Source organism: Lagopus leucura, unplaced genomic scaffold (assembly GCF_019238085.1).
Source record: "Lagopus leucura isolate 7727_CA_CO unplaced genomic scaffold, USGS_WTPT01 Super-Scaffold_100159, whole genome shotgun sequence".
Classification (NCBI taxonomy): Eukaryota; Metazoa; Chordata; class Aves; order Galliformes; family Phasianidae; genus Lagopus; species Lagopus leucura.
This window is the reverse complement of record NW_024962335.1, coordinates 10,463,437-10,480,434: the sequence shown is the minus strand read 5'-3', so window position 1 is coordinate 10,480,434 and position 16,998 is coordinate 10,463,437.

The following is a 16,998-nucleotide window of genomic DNA, read 5'->3' as shown; positions in this document are numbered from 1 at the left end:
CGGGTCGAGGCCGTGTGAATGAGGAAGAGAGAGAGAGAGAGAGAGAGAGAGAGGAAAAAAAACACGTGTGTTGTGTACCCCTAGGCCCCCCGTATCGCCCTGTCACCTTACCTTCATGAATGGAAGACGCCGGAACGTCACTTCAAGCCTTGCCAGCAGGGTTTCATGTTTTGATGGGAACACCCCCGATTCCTTTTTGCATATAAACTCTCTGTACCAGCATCTCTCTGTGGAGTTTGAGCCTCAAGGCACTACGCTGTCTTGGTAGTGGTGGGGTGAACCATCAAGTTGGCCGCTCAGGTTGGACCATCACTTGACATTAAGAGACTTCTCCAATGCTACGTTGGTTTAGAAATCTTGGACCTGGGAAAGCTCGTGAGAATTTCTGGTTATTTCCTAAGGGCTTGGGGGGGGAGCTTGACAGCTGGCAAGGGCAGCTAATCTCATTGGTGGTTATTTCAGTACTTTACGTCCCTCCCCACCTGGAACAAAGAAACCTGGAGGGTGGCTCTGCAGGGAAATTAAGCCGAAAACAAACCAAAAAGAAGTTAATGGAACTTTTTTCAAATCTCTTCTTAAAGGTTCTGATTTTTGTGTTCCAGGGTGAAAGTTGGTTCGTATTTTCTCCAAACTGGTCTGTCCCTTGTTCCACTGATTGGCAAAAGATAGTTTGCCAAAATCATTATCTAGTGTTGATACTGTGTAGCACTGTTAACACTGGGAGTGCTCTGCAAATACTAACTGTGCCACAAACCACTCAAATGAATGCTCTAGGGCAACCAGAAAAGAAGAACTGGAAATTCTGGACTGAACCACTGGTCTAACTACAGGAGTCTGGTGTTTTGCCTTCTCCCACAATAAATTAGGCCGTGTGTCCATCAGGTTATTCCTTTCTCTATAAGTGATCTTTTCTGGTTGCTTTGTTTATTTTAGTTCTGACAGATCAACAAATTTTGGAACAGAGGTGAAGGGGAGGGGCAGGGAGGGGGGAGGGTGTAATTCATAATCCAGAAAATAAACCAATGATGTTATTAAACTCTGATTATATATTTAGAATTTTAGATTTGGTGTATTTTCATTCTAAGCATTCAAGTGAATCAATCAGGTAATATTAGCAGCAGGTGTTGTCTATACTAGAATACCACCCATGTGCTGTTTATTACCTGTCTTGAAAAGAATGGAATTTCATACCAGAGCCTGACAAAATTCCACATCTCCTCCCTTGCCATTTCCCTCTCTCTCCTGTAGAAACACTGGAATTTTGGGGGGGCAGTGGCTGAGATCATTTCCCCTTCTGAACATTTCACATGGCACACATGAATAATGATCAGAAATCACTGCATCCTCTACAGGTGTGTGACCTCTACTGTATATTTGCAGCCAGCCTCCTGGGAAAGATTAGACGCTTTTGGCAACGTTTCTGACATTTGCCTCCTCAGTCTAGTTCCAGGCATGGCTCTCTAAGAGGTATTTCATGAACCATGTTCTTCTGAAGTGGTTCCAGAATGTAGGTACTGAGCTGAAGGAAAATGTGTATGAGGGAGATGGAGGAAATATTCAAAGAAAATATCAGGAATGTGCCATGCACAGTGGAGTACATCTGACAGGTAGAATTTGCAGCCATGGATCTCCTCATTGTAAACCTTTTTGGAGAACTCACACCAGCTTTTTACTGTAGCGCAACAAAACTCATGCTGGTGTAGCAGTCCTGTCTCCCATCATGCCTTCCAGGGAGGGCACAATCAGAACTTGCCTTGTCACCTCATAAATAGGAAAGAAGAGCTGCAGTCAGGACTTGTTATCAGTGGAGGTAATGAAGCACACCAGCCCCACCTGCTTGGTAAAAAAAAAACATCCTGTTCTCTCTGATATCCAGCATACGTCATCAGAACTCTCCAGGTGAGAACCCCAGTATGTTCAAAATGCTCAGCAATACGCAAGCATGAACTTTGCCCATAGGGAATTGCTATTTCAATTTCCAGTGCATGGGGGAGGAATGTTCCTTTGTGTGGTCCTGAAAGATTTGATGGAGGAATTAAGAAATGCCAAGATGGCCCTCTTTGCTTCTGACTTCTTCAGTAATGTGTACTGATGCTGAGCTACTCACTCCAAGAAGATGCTAGCATCCATCTTGAGTAAAGCCCTTTAGTACCTTCAAATCAGAGTTGTTTCTCACAGCAACATTGTCAGCAAAAGAGAGAGGGGGAGACGTAGACTATAGATGATGATGGTGAAACGTTGGAGTGATCAGAGATACCTCAGGGATCTTTATAGGCAAGCCTTTGCTTTAGAGCTTTCTATCAAATGTGGCATATCCTCCCACCTCCATTTCTTATCAACAGATGGAAGCAAACCTGGGAACACAGCCAATGATCAGACTTAGGCCTTTCACACATCCTCCACTCCAGTCAAGCAACCTCTGATGAGCTCTTCCTGTGGAGAAGGGTGGGAGGTTGCACTTCCCCACATATTTTTGGTTGCCAAAACGAAAAGAAAAAGGGGAGGAGATAAAGAGTGTTGATGAAGGGACTTTGCGCTGACTCTTTGTGCTGCTTTTCTAACGATTTTCACTTCATCCTTTCTGCTCAATTCAAGCTGGCAGAGGGTAGGGTCCAGTTCTGCTGCTTCTCTGTGGCGCATGCCTGGCAGAAGCCTCTGGTAGCCATGTGCGAGAAAGGAGCTGGATTGCTGGCAACGTATGGGGACAGACTCCCAGCCACAATCCCCGTCTGCACCCACTCTTTCCCATAAGTGCTTCCCTGCTGCTGAACACACCTGGCGTGTCCACCTGGAACACACCTACCATGCTGCTGGATGCTGCAGGGCACATTGAGATAGTAACTAGTGGGACTTGATTGTTGTCCCCACAAGGGCTTATTTTCAATTTGCAGCCAAATAGATTTCCAAGCCATAGACCCTCGCTGCATTCACCCACCTATATACCTGTATCTCCCTCTCTCCTCCCCCTTCAAAGGCAAACTGGGGCGCCGACTGTCTCACTGGCAATATGAATGCTATTGCTTCATCCTCATCTGGATGAAGAGCTCTCTGGACCTCCCTGGTGCTGACTGCAGACAGACCTGGGTGTCTGCCATTAGAATGGTAACAACTACAACAACAAAAAACACTTCATGATTGGCTTTGAGTTCTTTCTTCATCTCTTCTGCGTTCCTAAATTCCTCTCCTAGCCATACCATTTGAGTGAATTCTGGCACCCTTCTGTCACTGCTGACAACAAAAAGGACACAGCGTGAATCTGCCTGTGTATGAAAAAGGCAGTAAAACTGTGTATCAGAGAGCAGGACTCAGGTCTGCCGATGCCAAGGGTATAGTTTCCTGGTGCTGAGGTAAAGGAAGGCCTCTGCAGTGTGTTAGTAGCTACATATCTTTTACTCTGCTGGCCTCCTGCCATTCAAGGCTAACAGCAAGCACTGGTATGCACTCCAACGGGTCAAACGAATTCTATACTGTGGGGCAGGGGTTCGTCTGGGCATGTGCACACATATGAAATGTACTGGGGAAGTGAAACACATGTGAACAAGCCTGGCACAGCAGGAAGCTGTGAGGCTTGTGCGCTTGTACGCACATACATACACACACACACACGGTACATTGCAGTACGCTTAATTACTCTGTCCCACAGTGCATTTTTGCCAAGTAGAAACAACGCGATCTTTCCTAAGGTTCTGCTGGTAGTTATTTAATTTATGTATTCACTTTGTGACTTTTACATCATCTGCTTTCTTGACTGCAGCATTACTGTGTAAATATATATGTATATATGTACAGAAACTAACTCAAGCAATTATATTCAGGTTGGGAAAGGGTGGTTTTTATATCTGTACAGTATTTCCTTATTAAATAATGGCATGGGGGGGGAGGGAGGGGGGAGGGCTGGGAAAGTTAACTATAAGTTGTGGTTTTATCGGTCTGTGGTGTTTGAAGTTGTTTCAGTGGTTGCTTTTGCTGGTTGGAAAGTTTATCTGGATGTTATATGTATGTGCCAAGAAAGGGTCCCCAGACAGGGGAGGTTTGGGATTGGTGAGGGGTGGTGGGTAGCAGAGGGTGTTAATAATTTCCTGTAATAAAAGCAGTGTTGATTGCTAGGGATTGTTTGTGTGAGGCACAGGGCTGTTTCCTTCTCTATGTGCTTTGCTTTTTGATTACTTTCTCTTCCCTGGTCCCTGTTGTCCTCTCTTGTAGATGTCAGCAGACCACATTTGTTACTACAGGGATCTCTCTCTGGGCCTTCATTTTCTCCTGACCAACTCTTCCATCTCCCTCTTTTTACGGCCTTCTCTCTACCAATGGGAGAGGAGATAGTACCATCTTGGACCGCCTGTGCCATTCTTACCTACTTTACTTCCTCTGCTTTAGATGTCCTTCCTCCAAGCAGAACCTCATTTTCAGGTGTTCTGATCACTCCAGTTTACTGCCTCATCTCCCTGGCCTCTTATCTACTTATTTCCCATCTTACACATCCTGATTCTCCAATTTCATCTCAACACCTCTTCCCTCAGAATGACTTATGCTGGCTGTTTGTCTACTCTGCTCTTCTTGTTACTGTCTTGTTGCTTTCTTGTCTTCATTGGACTGTGCAATGCAGTGCAGAAGAGTGAAGGGCAGGACCCTACTTCTCTCCTGGAAAATTCTAGCCCTCACTAGATCATTAGATTATGATATTTGGTAGCTATTTTTGACTTCTGTTTCTTTCACTGTGGTGGAGTTCTACTCTTATCCACTCAAGGAATAAAAAATGATCAGTCTGGCAAATTAATCAGTGCAAGGAAGCAGCAGAATTGTCTTTTCTGAGAAAGCCATGAGAAAGAACAGTCCTTTCTTCCTTGGTAGTAGACTGGTGGATTTAGAGCAGGGGCAGATATAGTTTTTATTCAGTTCACTTTGGCTCACATCAGGCTCAGTGGAGTCTTATCCTTTTACTCTATGTCAGTCAAGCAAGGCTGTTGGAAAGTATGCTATCTTTTAGAAGCACTAGGATCCTTTCCTTTATTGACTAGAGGCCACTGGATTCCAAACACCTACAGGATATTCTGCTGTTGGAAACCTAGGAGTGAGTACCTAGTAGTATTTTGTCGCTTTGAGCCTGATAAGTCAATATAAGCTTGTGCTTGACACTAGATAACCAGGATTTGTATTCCAGCACCATGCCTGTAAGGGAACAGAGTAGCAGTATGACATGGTAAATATGCAGTCAGAGACAGCGTGAAACTGGTAATGGCTCTAAGGCAGATGCCAAGACACCTCCTTCTTTCCCTTATGGAAAACTTGCATTGGTCCTTATTGAACCTCCATTGGCCCACCATCCTGTGAAGGCTGAGATTACCATCCATGGCACTGGCTTCTCATCTCTGAAGACATCTCAGTCTGCTTGCTGGTCACAGTCTGAGAAAGGGTCAGTTAGTCTCTGTGTATGTGTGTGTATTACCATGTTTCTGAGGGTTTGAGCTGTACTGTATGACTGCATACGGACAATGGTAAAGGTATAATCAGAGGTTGTCAAGAGCAGCAGTCTCCTCCTGGGTGCTTTTACTAACTCATAGTCACTCTAAATTTCTGATTTTTGCGTGGGAAAAACCTCTGCAGCTAAATGGAAATAGTGCTTTGCCGAGAGGAATGAGCATGGTACATGTACCTCTCATGTACCCTGGGCTGTGACCTTGACATGACTTTCCCACTGTGATCTACAGTGGCCCCTATACCTGTGGATAAATGACTGCAAATACTCATCAGTTTGGGAGGAGGTGTATATTTGAGACTCATTTGCGTGACGCTTTGCAGAACTCTAAACACAAGTGAAGTCAGAAAACACTGGCCCATCTGGTGCTACCCCAAGGATGTGCATCTATATGGCAGCCATCTACTTGGGAGTACATTTCATGAATTAGCTTCTGGCCAAAACACTGAGTTAGTTTTGTCAGTGTCACCAGGCTCCTTTCTGCTTATTCAGTGTGCCATAAGCATGACATACTGCAGCATCTGCAGGGCATCCGGAGAGAATGTATCTGTCCCATAGGACTTCTGCCTAGACCCTTGAGCAGTGGCTGGCAAGTCCCATGTCATCTGGAGAAAGATTATACCTGCCTCTGAACAGACAAACATTAACTAAGGGAATAAGATGATAGCTTTGTGCTTTCTCCTGCTGCTTTCCTTACAGGCCTTGGAACCAGATCCATCAACACAGGCAGCTAAACTCCTGTGAAAATTGAGGAGCTTTTGGGAAGCTACCAGGCAGTTTAGATGTCTAGAATGCTCTTTGTGTATTTTTTGCTTGTGTGGGCCTCTTCCTGCAATGCATTTTGCCAGGACTCATCTCCCAGGAACTCACCTTGCTTGAATATAGCTTTGAGGGGTTCCCTCTGCTTGGGATCACCATGTGTATGTTGCATGCCTGTTGCTACTTGTCTGTTTTTCTTGTATGTGTCTATTTGTTGGGGGGCAGGGGTGGGTTCATAGTGGTATGTGTATTTATGCAGCTTGTTCACGTTTGTATGTGTGGTGCCACAGCTTGTATATGTGCTTAGGTGTGTATGCATATTTGAGCTGAATGAAAAGTGTTTGAAGCCGTATGCTGCTAAAACCAGGTGATGGGTACCCATATGTACCTTGGCAGCCCTGTTGTTGCTCTACCTTATCTGGTAAGCCCTGGCATGGCTGCTCTGTTAGGACTCTAGGGGGCCAGTCTGAATCTGTGACAAGGCTGGGACACAGGCTCATCCTGGAGATGGTTTGAATACAGTGTCAGAAACTTATTTCATGCTTTCACTCACTTATGTGCTGAATCCACTGTGCCACATTTTCAAACCATTGTGCCACACTCATTACCTCCTTAGGCCTTAACTGGTAGCTGGAGCAGGAAGACAAACCTGCATTGACTGGTAAAGTCAAAAGACATCTAGCCAATCCTGCCCTGTGACTAAAACAAGGAGCTGTCTTGCCTTTCTTTTTGCTGCTTTCCAGGGCAATGCAAACAGTGTAATTCCACTTGCAAGCAAGCAACTAGCCTTTTCTTGCTTGCTTTTGGATCAGATGTAGGCAGAATCTGAGTTGTGTTAGATTGGTCTCCCACACCCATTACCTGGAAGAATTTCACAGTTGCTTCTTGTAGCTGTGTAGGGATCTTGCAAATCCCAAGTTCTGGGGTAATTCAGTTTATTCAGAGGAGGCAGTATATAGGAAGGATGAGAGAGTGAATCTTCTGCAGCCATCTTCCATCCCATTCATTTCCCAGAGAGACCTCTACATTGGTAGTACCAGAGAGAAAAACTTGCTGGGAGGGCCCTACAGTACCAACCAGAACAGCACTTTAACTGGACAAAGTGCTGACAAGACACTGCTGTCTTCTGTCAGCAGCCAGAAAAGACAATCAGGACCTGATGAAGAGATGTCATGATTAATCCAATGAGGAAGGAGCAACACCTGGGGACTAGTGCCTCATCTAAAGTCTGCTTCACCAGACCGTTAGTTCTGGTGTCACCAGACCTCTTGATGGTTTCCTTTTATTTATATATAAAAAATGTAACATAATGGTCTGTGGCCACCAGTGACTCCTTCAACTAGATTGCATCCATTCACCTGCTTTGCTTTATTCCATGTTCAGCTGCTCTTTCCTCTCCATCACATTGTATCCTGTGCTCTGCCAGGCTTGTGTTTTATGGGAGAGAAGATATATGTGTGTGTGTGTGTGTATGTATATGTACATGTGTATTTATGTATTGTAACTATTTCCAACATGCTATACACCTAAAAGCTCCTAGCAAGCTGGAGCCTTCAAGAGGTGCTTGTAGGAAACGACTTCCCCACTAGACAGCAGTTAGTGTGGATGTTATCAAAGAAAGCTGCTAGCTTTGGAGGCCTCTTTGCCTGTCTAGATGCTTCTCTTATCTTTGGAGCAGGCTCTCTCTCACATGTGGTCAGAAATGCAGCAAACTGCTCTTTTTAGCTTTGCATTTTTCAAAATTTCTAATGCAGAAATAATACATTCCTTGATTATCTGTTGATTTGTTTGTTTGTTTGTTTGTTTTTGCATTCCTTTTAGTGGGAGCAGGGAGGTGTTTTCAGCAATACAACTTTCCGAGACCTCAGTTCTGTGCAGTTGTTTTTTGTATGATTCAGCTGTGTTTGGGGTCTTTCCTTTGTACATGTTTTCCTGAATGGCAGGGCTATCTGAAGCATCTCTTTGCCAGTGACCAAGGCTCCATCTGTATTTGGAGGCATGGGCTGGTCTATAGAGAAGGCAGCAGCCTTTCAGGAAGTAGTAGCTTTTCACTGACTTCCCTGTGGAGTCACAGAAGGCAAACTAATACCGATGCACAGGTGGGTTTTGGCTTGGAGTTGTGGGTTTTCTTGGTACTCTTCCTCTTTTCCTTCCTTTTTTATTTTCTCTATTTTTCCCTTAAAAATAAGTGTTACTTCAGTGAGCTTTGGGGTGGGGAGAAGGCAAGGAGGGAGTCTGAGCCCTAGGTCCCTCCCTCCCGACTCCATTTGGAATTGCCACTGTGAGAGGGAGAGAGGCCCTGTTTGGGGGATTTCTGTGGTGACAGTCAGAACAGGGGCCTGGTGGCTGCTGAGGGGACTGGCTTAAAGAGGGTGATCACACTCTGGCTTGCACATGTCTTAAGGCAGGCTGGAGAGTGGGCTGAGGAGAAACCTCACACCCACAGTTCATGGGAGGGAGGTGGAAGAAAGAAGACAAACAGGCAGAAAGGCCGCCAACAAATTTGGATTGGCCTGAGCCATCCTCTCAGCTCCCTGTTTTGCCTCCTCCTCACAGAGGTCTCCCCATGCAGGACTGAGGCCATGGAGACAGGCAGATGGCTGTGCCTGGGCCAGAGCCATCCAGCGTTGCCTCCAGTGGATAGGGCTGACTCTTGGCTTGGACGATGCCTTTTAGGGCCCAGCAGAGTCTCACAAGCCATGAAGTATGGGTTCAAGGTATGGCATGGATATCTGGCCAGATATCAATTCCTTGCCATTAAGAGAAAGCCCAGCACCTTCACCTTTGGCACTTGGAAGTGGCTGCAAGCAGCAGCGGAGGACTGCTGTGTCTACTGGCATTGGGGCAGGTAGTATCTTCAAAGTTGACAGAGATTAACTCTGGCTGTATTTGATTTCTAACTAATGTACATTTACTTTTGAGAGCACATTTGATTAGCTCAGTCTATCAACCAAAAGGAAAAGGAACACTCACCTCTAGTGTAAGTCTTCTACTGCCCAACACTGCTACCTCCTCTTGAGCTGTTGGTATCTTGTGATGAACCTGGCCACCCGTCAGGCTGTTGCACACAGCGGATATTTCCCTATTCACTTCTGAGACCATCTTTGCCTAAATTTTGCCTCCTCCTCATCTCTTTTGCACACGCACATGCGCGCGCACACATGCCCACCTCCAGCCACTCCACTGGTGCAAACCAGAGCCACAGAGACATGAGTGCCAAATGACTTTTTGTTTTTCAAGTAAACGATAAAAAATAAGGTTTTGTTTCTTTCTTTCTTTCTTTCTCCTTTTTTTTTTTTTTTTTAACATACACAAATGTAAAAGGGAACTGACAGCAAATTGGTGGTGGCGAGAGGAAATGGGATGTTTTGTAACCCTAGCTGCAGTTAAAAAAAAAAAAAAAGAAATGAAAATACATTAAAAATATTTAAAAAATACAAAAAGGAAAAAAAAACTTGAACTATTTTGGAAATATTGTGAATAATTTTTTGATATAAAAACTAATTTTTATGTAGCATGAAAACCACCAAAATAAAATTATCAAGAACAAAAGCTGTGCAGAGGGTGTTTTTGTTTAGTTTTTGAGGGAAAAAAGGGAGAGAGAAGCAGTGGTGTATGAGAGAGGGATGCTGCTGCTGTGGCTTTTATGGCAAGATTAACAGTATGTGATGTTTTTCTTCAGTCTTGGATACTGGAGTTTTGTGATTATGTTAAAAGGAAAAAAAAAGAAGAAAAATCACAAGTCACATTTTATATGAAAAGTATTTTTTATCTCTGATTGCTGTGGAGAGAGTCTTGAAAATAAGAACTGAATGAATCCGAAAGGCTCAAAAAAAAAAAAAAAAAAAAAAAAAGTCAAAATAGCTACAAATTGCTTTTGAGTGTTAACAGTGTTCATGAATATTTTTCTACTTGATTTGTCTTTTTTTGAGAAGCTGAGGTTGTGGTATTGAGGAGGCAGGTGTGAAGGAGTTGAGGAGTTTCCCAATTCCAAATAAAACAGTTTGTTCTCTCAGCACTCCAGCCCTTTTTAGAAATGATGGAGATTGTCTGCTCCCCTGAAGGAAGTGATTTGCTAGTGTCTTTGTCTTCTGAGAAGCTCTAATGTTAGGTACTGGAGTATTAGATGGGTAGCAGCTATCCCACATCATTGCCAAGGAATTATCAGAAGACAGGAGATACTGGTTTCTGGACCCTCCCATGGAAGCTGGTGGGCTTCTCTGTCCATCTTTTCATCTTCCCTCCCTCATGCTCTCATCTTTCACTCAATCATTAAAATACTTTCCCATCAGCTGCCAGGGAGCCTTGTCTGTTACCTGTGTCCTTTCTGTTTGGAAGTCTTCTGTGGGATGAGGGAGAGAAGGCAGATAGCAAACACATAGCTTAAACTATGGATTCTGCACCAATTAAAAAGAGTTCAAGTCAATAAAGACTGAAAATCAGACTAAACTATTCCTTTGACAGTATAGAGGAAAAGAACCATGGGTCAAAACCCTGTCTTCTGCTCAAGCCAAGATGCTTGGGTGGAGTGGGCAGGGAGGACTTGGAGGCAGTGGTGGTGGTGAATACCAGATCTGCTGGTGGATTCTTAAATTCTTGAGCCTCAGAGATCGTCTGCTCCCCTTGAAAGAAGATGCATGGAGCCATTCCTTCTTGGTGGAGGGAGTGCTGTTAGCTTAATAAAAAGACATTCAAGTTTTGAAGCAGCTTCCTGTCTAGGTCTGAGTTAGCCTTTTTCTGCTTATTGTGAGTCACCATCCAGGCACTTTCTGCTTTTGCTCTTTTACTACTACAGAGAAGAAACTAACTTTCCTATGCTTTGTGAAGCTTTTGCCATTACATATGTAACTATAAATCTAGGTAGTTCTTCCGGTGAGAATCTAGCTATTTACACTTTGTCCTGTCCCGTAGTCCCATCCAGCTGCCATCAAATCTTGCCAGCAATTTGTCTTGCTATAAGGAACAGTATTCCTCTGTGACCTTCTGGTCATGTACGTAAAAGAAAGGGTATGTTTGTTGCTTCCTTATGGGAGGAAGCTAACACTGTTCTTTGTCCTATGAACCAGCAGAGTTGAGAAGTCATTATACACAGTTTAGGGGGTATTTTTCACCTCAGTTTTCTCTACTGACTTGGGTATTCCAGCTACCTGTCTTTCAATGAATATGGTATTTTACATCTTTACCCAATGTGAACTAGCAAGGTGTTTGTGTTATTGGCTAGGTGTTTGTGTTGTTTCCTCAAATACAGCAAGACAAATCACAGGCAGACTGCAGGCTTTAGCCTAGACAATCACCCTGCAACTGCTGCTCCACCAGCTGCCTCCTATTCATATGCTTACTATTCCCTTAGCAGAGTCAGATAGGGAAAGGTAGGAAGAGGATGACATGATAGTGACTATGTCATGCTATGCTATGTGCAGTATGCTCACCACCAAGAGAATGTGACATGGGGTGAGAGGGACTCCCACACTTTCTTGTCTCTATTTGAAAAGTGGTCCATCTCTCTCTCTTCCCTGGGCATCAGGATTCCCCATGGAGGGTGTAAGGCTAGGGACAAGAGCACCTGACGAGCCTCAGCTTCAGTATGGTAAGTGCATCCTGTGCACCATAGCCTGGAAATATGTATCTAGGTGGAAAACATTTTGAAAGCAATGCCCTGGAAGTGAGGGAACAGAGATAAAGAAAAAACTTGGGAAATGCTCTGGAAACTCAGATTGCCCACCCTGTCTTTGCACCTCACTGCTCACATTTGCTAGGTCTTCCAAGTAGACATTTAACAAGGCCGGGGGGGGGCAGATATCCTTCCAGAACACGCATATATATCAAGGTCAGGAGTCTGGAATTTTTTGAGCACTCCAGCAACAAATGCTCTGCTTGAAATATCACTTTGTCTTTCTTAATGTGAGTGCTGCACTGTTTGCCCTTACAGATTATCTGCATGGTCCACTGGGAAACCAAGATTCTGCCAGTGGAGAAGAGCTTTCCTATGTGGTTTTTCTGCATCTGAACAAGGGGCCAAGAAACGTAATTAAAAAAAAAAGGATGTAAATCCCATACCTGTGGGATATTTGCTGGCGTATTTCACATACAGGAACAAACAAGTTCAGGGCTTGTCTTTGTCCTTCCACACGTAGGAACTTTTCCAAGTGGTAAATGCACTTCCATAGACTCTGGTGGTGCTTTTTTTTTTGTGCAGATATTTCTTTTTTAGCTCTGTCAGCTGAATTTTGCTGTGTTAAGACATAAGTAGACGTATACCATTTGGGACCAAAGAGAACCAGTTGTAATGAACCAGCTACTTCTGCTAGTTTTGCAGCTTCATATTTCTTATGCACTAACTGTTCACATGTTCTCCTTCCTTCACATCAGAGCTCTCTGTGTGCTGCAGTGGTAGCCTGGTTTGCTGTCCCTGCTGACCCTCCCCTTCTTTATATGCAAAGAGTTAGGGCTTCATGGCCACTTTCCTATCTGAGGTATTAGATAAAGATTGGAGAAGCCTGACATTCTGGACCTGTCTCTGTGGTTCTCTGATTAGTTATCCTCACCAAGGTGAGAGACTGAGGCCTGCCAGCTGCAAGATTAAGCTCTGGGTAAGTGATTGTCCTTTGGCTGCGAGTTGCTCTTATGCTATTAGCAGAAGGGATATGTACTAGAATGCTAACGTGCTTGCTACTCATTCAAGATTTGTATGTAAATATAAGCCTGAGCAGAAGAGAGGAGGCAAGTTAACTTCTTGTCTATATCCAATGCCCCGAAAAGAAAATTTCCTGAAAAAGAGGAAAGGTAAGCTTCTGTTCTTTAGACTTTGTGTATTGATTTGCAGTGTTAGAATAAGGCAGATATTTGGCTTGTGCCTACACAGAGGCACTGACTGTGCTTCTACAGCATTTCACAATCTAGTTTCTGCTACAAAGGGCAGGGCCACTTTCTGCACTATGGTCATTTTGAGGGATGAGCTACGAGTCCAGAAACCCCAAAACTTTGTGCCTGGGTAGCTTGCATGACATCCTTGATATACCTCCTGGATAGCTGAGGGTGCCTGGGTTAAGCAGCACTGAGTACGGAGAAAAAAACAGTTAATGCTTGTGCAATTTTCAGCAAGTAGGGAAGGATTTTTATAAGCACTCAGGATATCTATTAAAACAAACTCCATCTCATTGAAAGCCAGTAGTATTTAGCTGCTCAGATGCTGTTTGAAATTTCTGCTACAAAATCAAAGAGTGTTTATTGTTTTTGAAAATCAATTTATGAAGAAGGAGTATTTAACAGTTAGCAGCTCTTGGAGGAGGTCTGAAAAGCCCTGACTGGAGCTCAATATATGAAGCTGCTCCCAGAAGGTATGTGTGCCTTGCTTGGCAGTAGGAACTGGGTAGGACATGGTCTGGGATTTTTTCAGAAAGGTACGTCTGAGGATGCGCATTGCATACAAGCAATGACTGGTGGCATTGGAGGTAATTTTGTGTCGCTTAGAATGACTCCATCTGTAACAGCAGTGCTGCTGAAGAGTTGGATAGGGTCAGCATCCGTCATTAATCTGGCAAGTACCAGGTGAAGCACGATGGTAAACCAGCACGGTGAAACCCTGACATAAAGTTGATCAAAACCATTTTGTTTTCAGATAAGATTTGTCCCTTTGATGCTTTGCTTTGCCATAGTCCTTACTTCAAAGAGTTTACAGTTTTGATGCTAAATTAAAATACATTGATATTAACATTTACAAGTAAATTGACAGATGCCATAGTGTATGTATATTATGCAAATGTCCTGAAATCTTGCATGTATTTGCATATGATTTTCTTGTGATTAAATGAAACGTGTACACATTATAGGGGAAATAATTGAGGTACCCAGTGATCAAGTGTGCTAGGTGACTTGATGTGGTCTGTTGTACGAACTATGGTAAAGCCAAGGAGCAGGGGGAAAAGACACCTAGCATTTTCACATATTAAATTCATGATAGCTGTCTAGAGAAAATAGTGCACAAATCTCTTCAGATTTTTCAGATGCATGACCCCCCTCCAGTTCTTCTTTCTGTAAATAACTCTTTCTGATTTTGGACAAGCAGGGATCAACAGATTCTGGAGGGGGGCAGAGAAGACATGATAGTTGTCATGGTAGCTGTCTGGAGAAAATAGTGCACAAATCTCTTCAGATGCGGTTAGAAGCAGTGCGAGAAACCTGTGCTGGCAGACATGATTTGAGATCTGGGGACCTCAACCTGAAGGGACATTCAAGGGCTCAGCCTTTGGGTTGGTTTCATTTGCTTCTCTGTTTTTGTTGTTATTTGGTTTGTTTGTGTTTTTGTTTTGTTTTGTCTTGCTTTGAGATTTGAGCTGCCCACATGTGGGAACAAGGATTTCCTATCCAGGCAGAGATTTTCCTACCCAGAACAGTGAGGAGGTGAGTGTGTGATCCATATAGAGCAAAAGGCCACTGCAGGTTTAGCACAGATACCAGACTTGCCTGTTATCACTTAAGTACCTGCCATCTTCTTCTTACCCCTCTGGAGGTCATGAAAGGATGACAGCAAATAGCAATTTGCAAAGCCATGCCCTGAGCAATCAGAATCTGCTACACGTGAGTTTTCTGAAGAACATTATCTTGCTGTTCAGTTTTCTAGCTTCTCTTCACTTCCTCCATTGACCAGAGCTTTGAGGATGCTCTACCTCATCTCAGTCTCCCAGTCTTGCCCAAAGAGAAACTTTACTGGCTATGGTAGGTTATTTTTTTCTCTCTTCCCCTCTCCCCCCCACCCCCCATCCCTTTTTTTTTTTTTTTTCCCCCTTTTAAATAGCTCTACTCTTGCAGGTAGAATCTTTAAAGGCATGCATGATCCTGATACAGGGAGGTGCTGGGCAGTACAGACTCTCTAAGACATGTGCAGTGCATGGGACTCAGCCTTTTCTGCCACCTTACAGTGACTACTTTGAGCTGATCATGGAGGCTCTACTACGAATCAAAACGCAACTAATTTCCCATCCTTGGAAGCTCACATATCTTAGTGTACTCCTCACAGATAGTCCTGAGCATCCCTTTTTACTTTTGTCAGGCTGCTACAAGCTTTCAACTTTTACAAGGAGGCTGTCAAAATGTTGCTTAGAAAATTATTTCCTTATTTCCTTATTCAGTTCCACCAGTGTGCAGTAACATCTCAGGCTGTTGTACTGGAGAGGCTTCATCAAGAACCTCTTTGCACCATGCACAGTATTCATCCAACTTGGCCTCTCTCAGTAGAGATCATCCAAGACAGCCTCACCTGTTTCAAAAGTGACTCACCTTCCCAACCAACTTCTTGTCTGGCTTTGCTTCCAAAGTCTTCAGGATACTTTGAAGTGCAGACAAACATGCAACTGGACAGAGTCTGACCTAACATCCTTCCCTCTTCAAAAGGGTAGGCTGATAGAAACAGTTTTCCTAAGGCTATAGTTCAGCACAGTGCAAGTTCCAGCCTCATAATGACACCAACATTTTAGGTCTGTCTTGCCAGTGCTCTTTAAATTATGCATACTCTTGCTTACAGACTCACTGCCACTCTTCAAATATTCAAGTGTTCCTTACATTTAATTTCGGGTGGTTTACTCTGTTCAGGGAGGAGGCAGTGTTTTAAAAAGAAATTGCTGATGGGAAAAGTACTGCTTACATGACTTGCAGCAAGCAGCAATTTGAGTTCTTAAGAACATGTGTGGCTTGAACTTGTATATTTTACTCATTTGCATTTGAAGAGCACATGTGACATACAACACCGCTTTCTCATACAGTAACATTATCTAAGCTTAATGGCTAATGTCAAGTTTTTATTAACATTTACAACTGCATTGGGAGATTAATTTGTTTACTTGTATTATGCAAAACTGATTTAAGAATGTGGTTTGCATTTACACACATTTACATAGTGTTTCTTGATTAATACATCATAATACACTCAAGTCATGTGTAAATTGCAGGCTCACATCTGCAACATAAACTTCATTCTGTGCAATGTCATATTTGACTTGTCTGGCAAAAGTTTTCCATCAGTTTGCAGTTGGAATCGTTATACGGGGCAGAGGGGGGGGGAAGGACAGGGATCAGAGATGGCTTTTCTGTGGAGAAGTCTTTCCTTAGCACCTGTTACTTGCTGATACCTTACAGGCCTGAAACAGAAGAGGAGGATGCTAAGGATAACTGGCAACAGGATGAATTTCATGTAATACTGTGGCCCTGGGGTCATGCTGCTGTGAGCAAGCAGCTTAGGTGACGTGAGGCTTGGGATGACATGAGTGAGCAGTGACAGTAGCAAGTGGGAGGGAAAGGTGTGAGGAACATTGCTGCCCATCATGGCCTTGTTACTTTGGTCCTGGCCTCCTGGAATGACTCAATTCCCCAGAATATCTCTGGTTGGAAGCACAAGACTGCCTGTTGGCAAGGTGGGGGCAGTGGAGGGTTCAGAGAAAAGAACAGCAGTGACCACCATGCACCTGGTGTGGGGCCGAGATGGAGACTGAGAAAGGCAGCACCCTTGCATTGAACATGATAGCAAGGGGACACTGTGGATACTTTCCCAGTGTAGCGTCTTCCTAAGGGAAAGCGTGGTTGAACTCAGGCTTGCCTCATCTCTCTGAGGCCCTAATCCTATTATCCTTCCTCCACCAGTCACCACCTCATCCTTCTCTTCCCTACACCCTCACCCCCCTCCAGTTCTTCTTTCTGTAAATAACTCTTTCTGATTTTGGACAAGCAGGGATCAACAGATTCTGGAGGGGGGCAGAGAAGACACTTGTTTT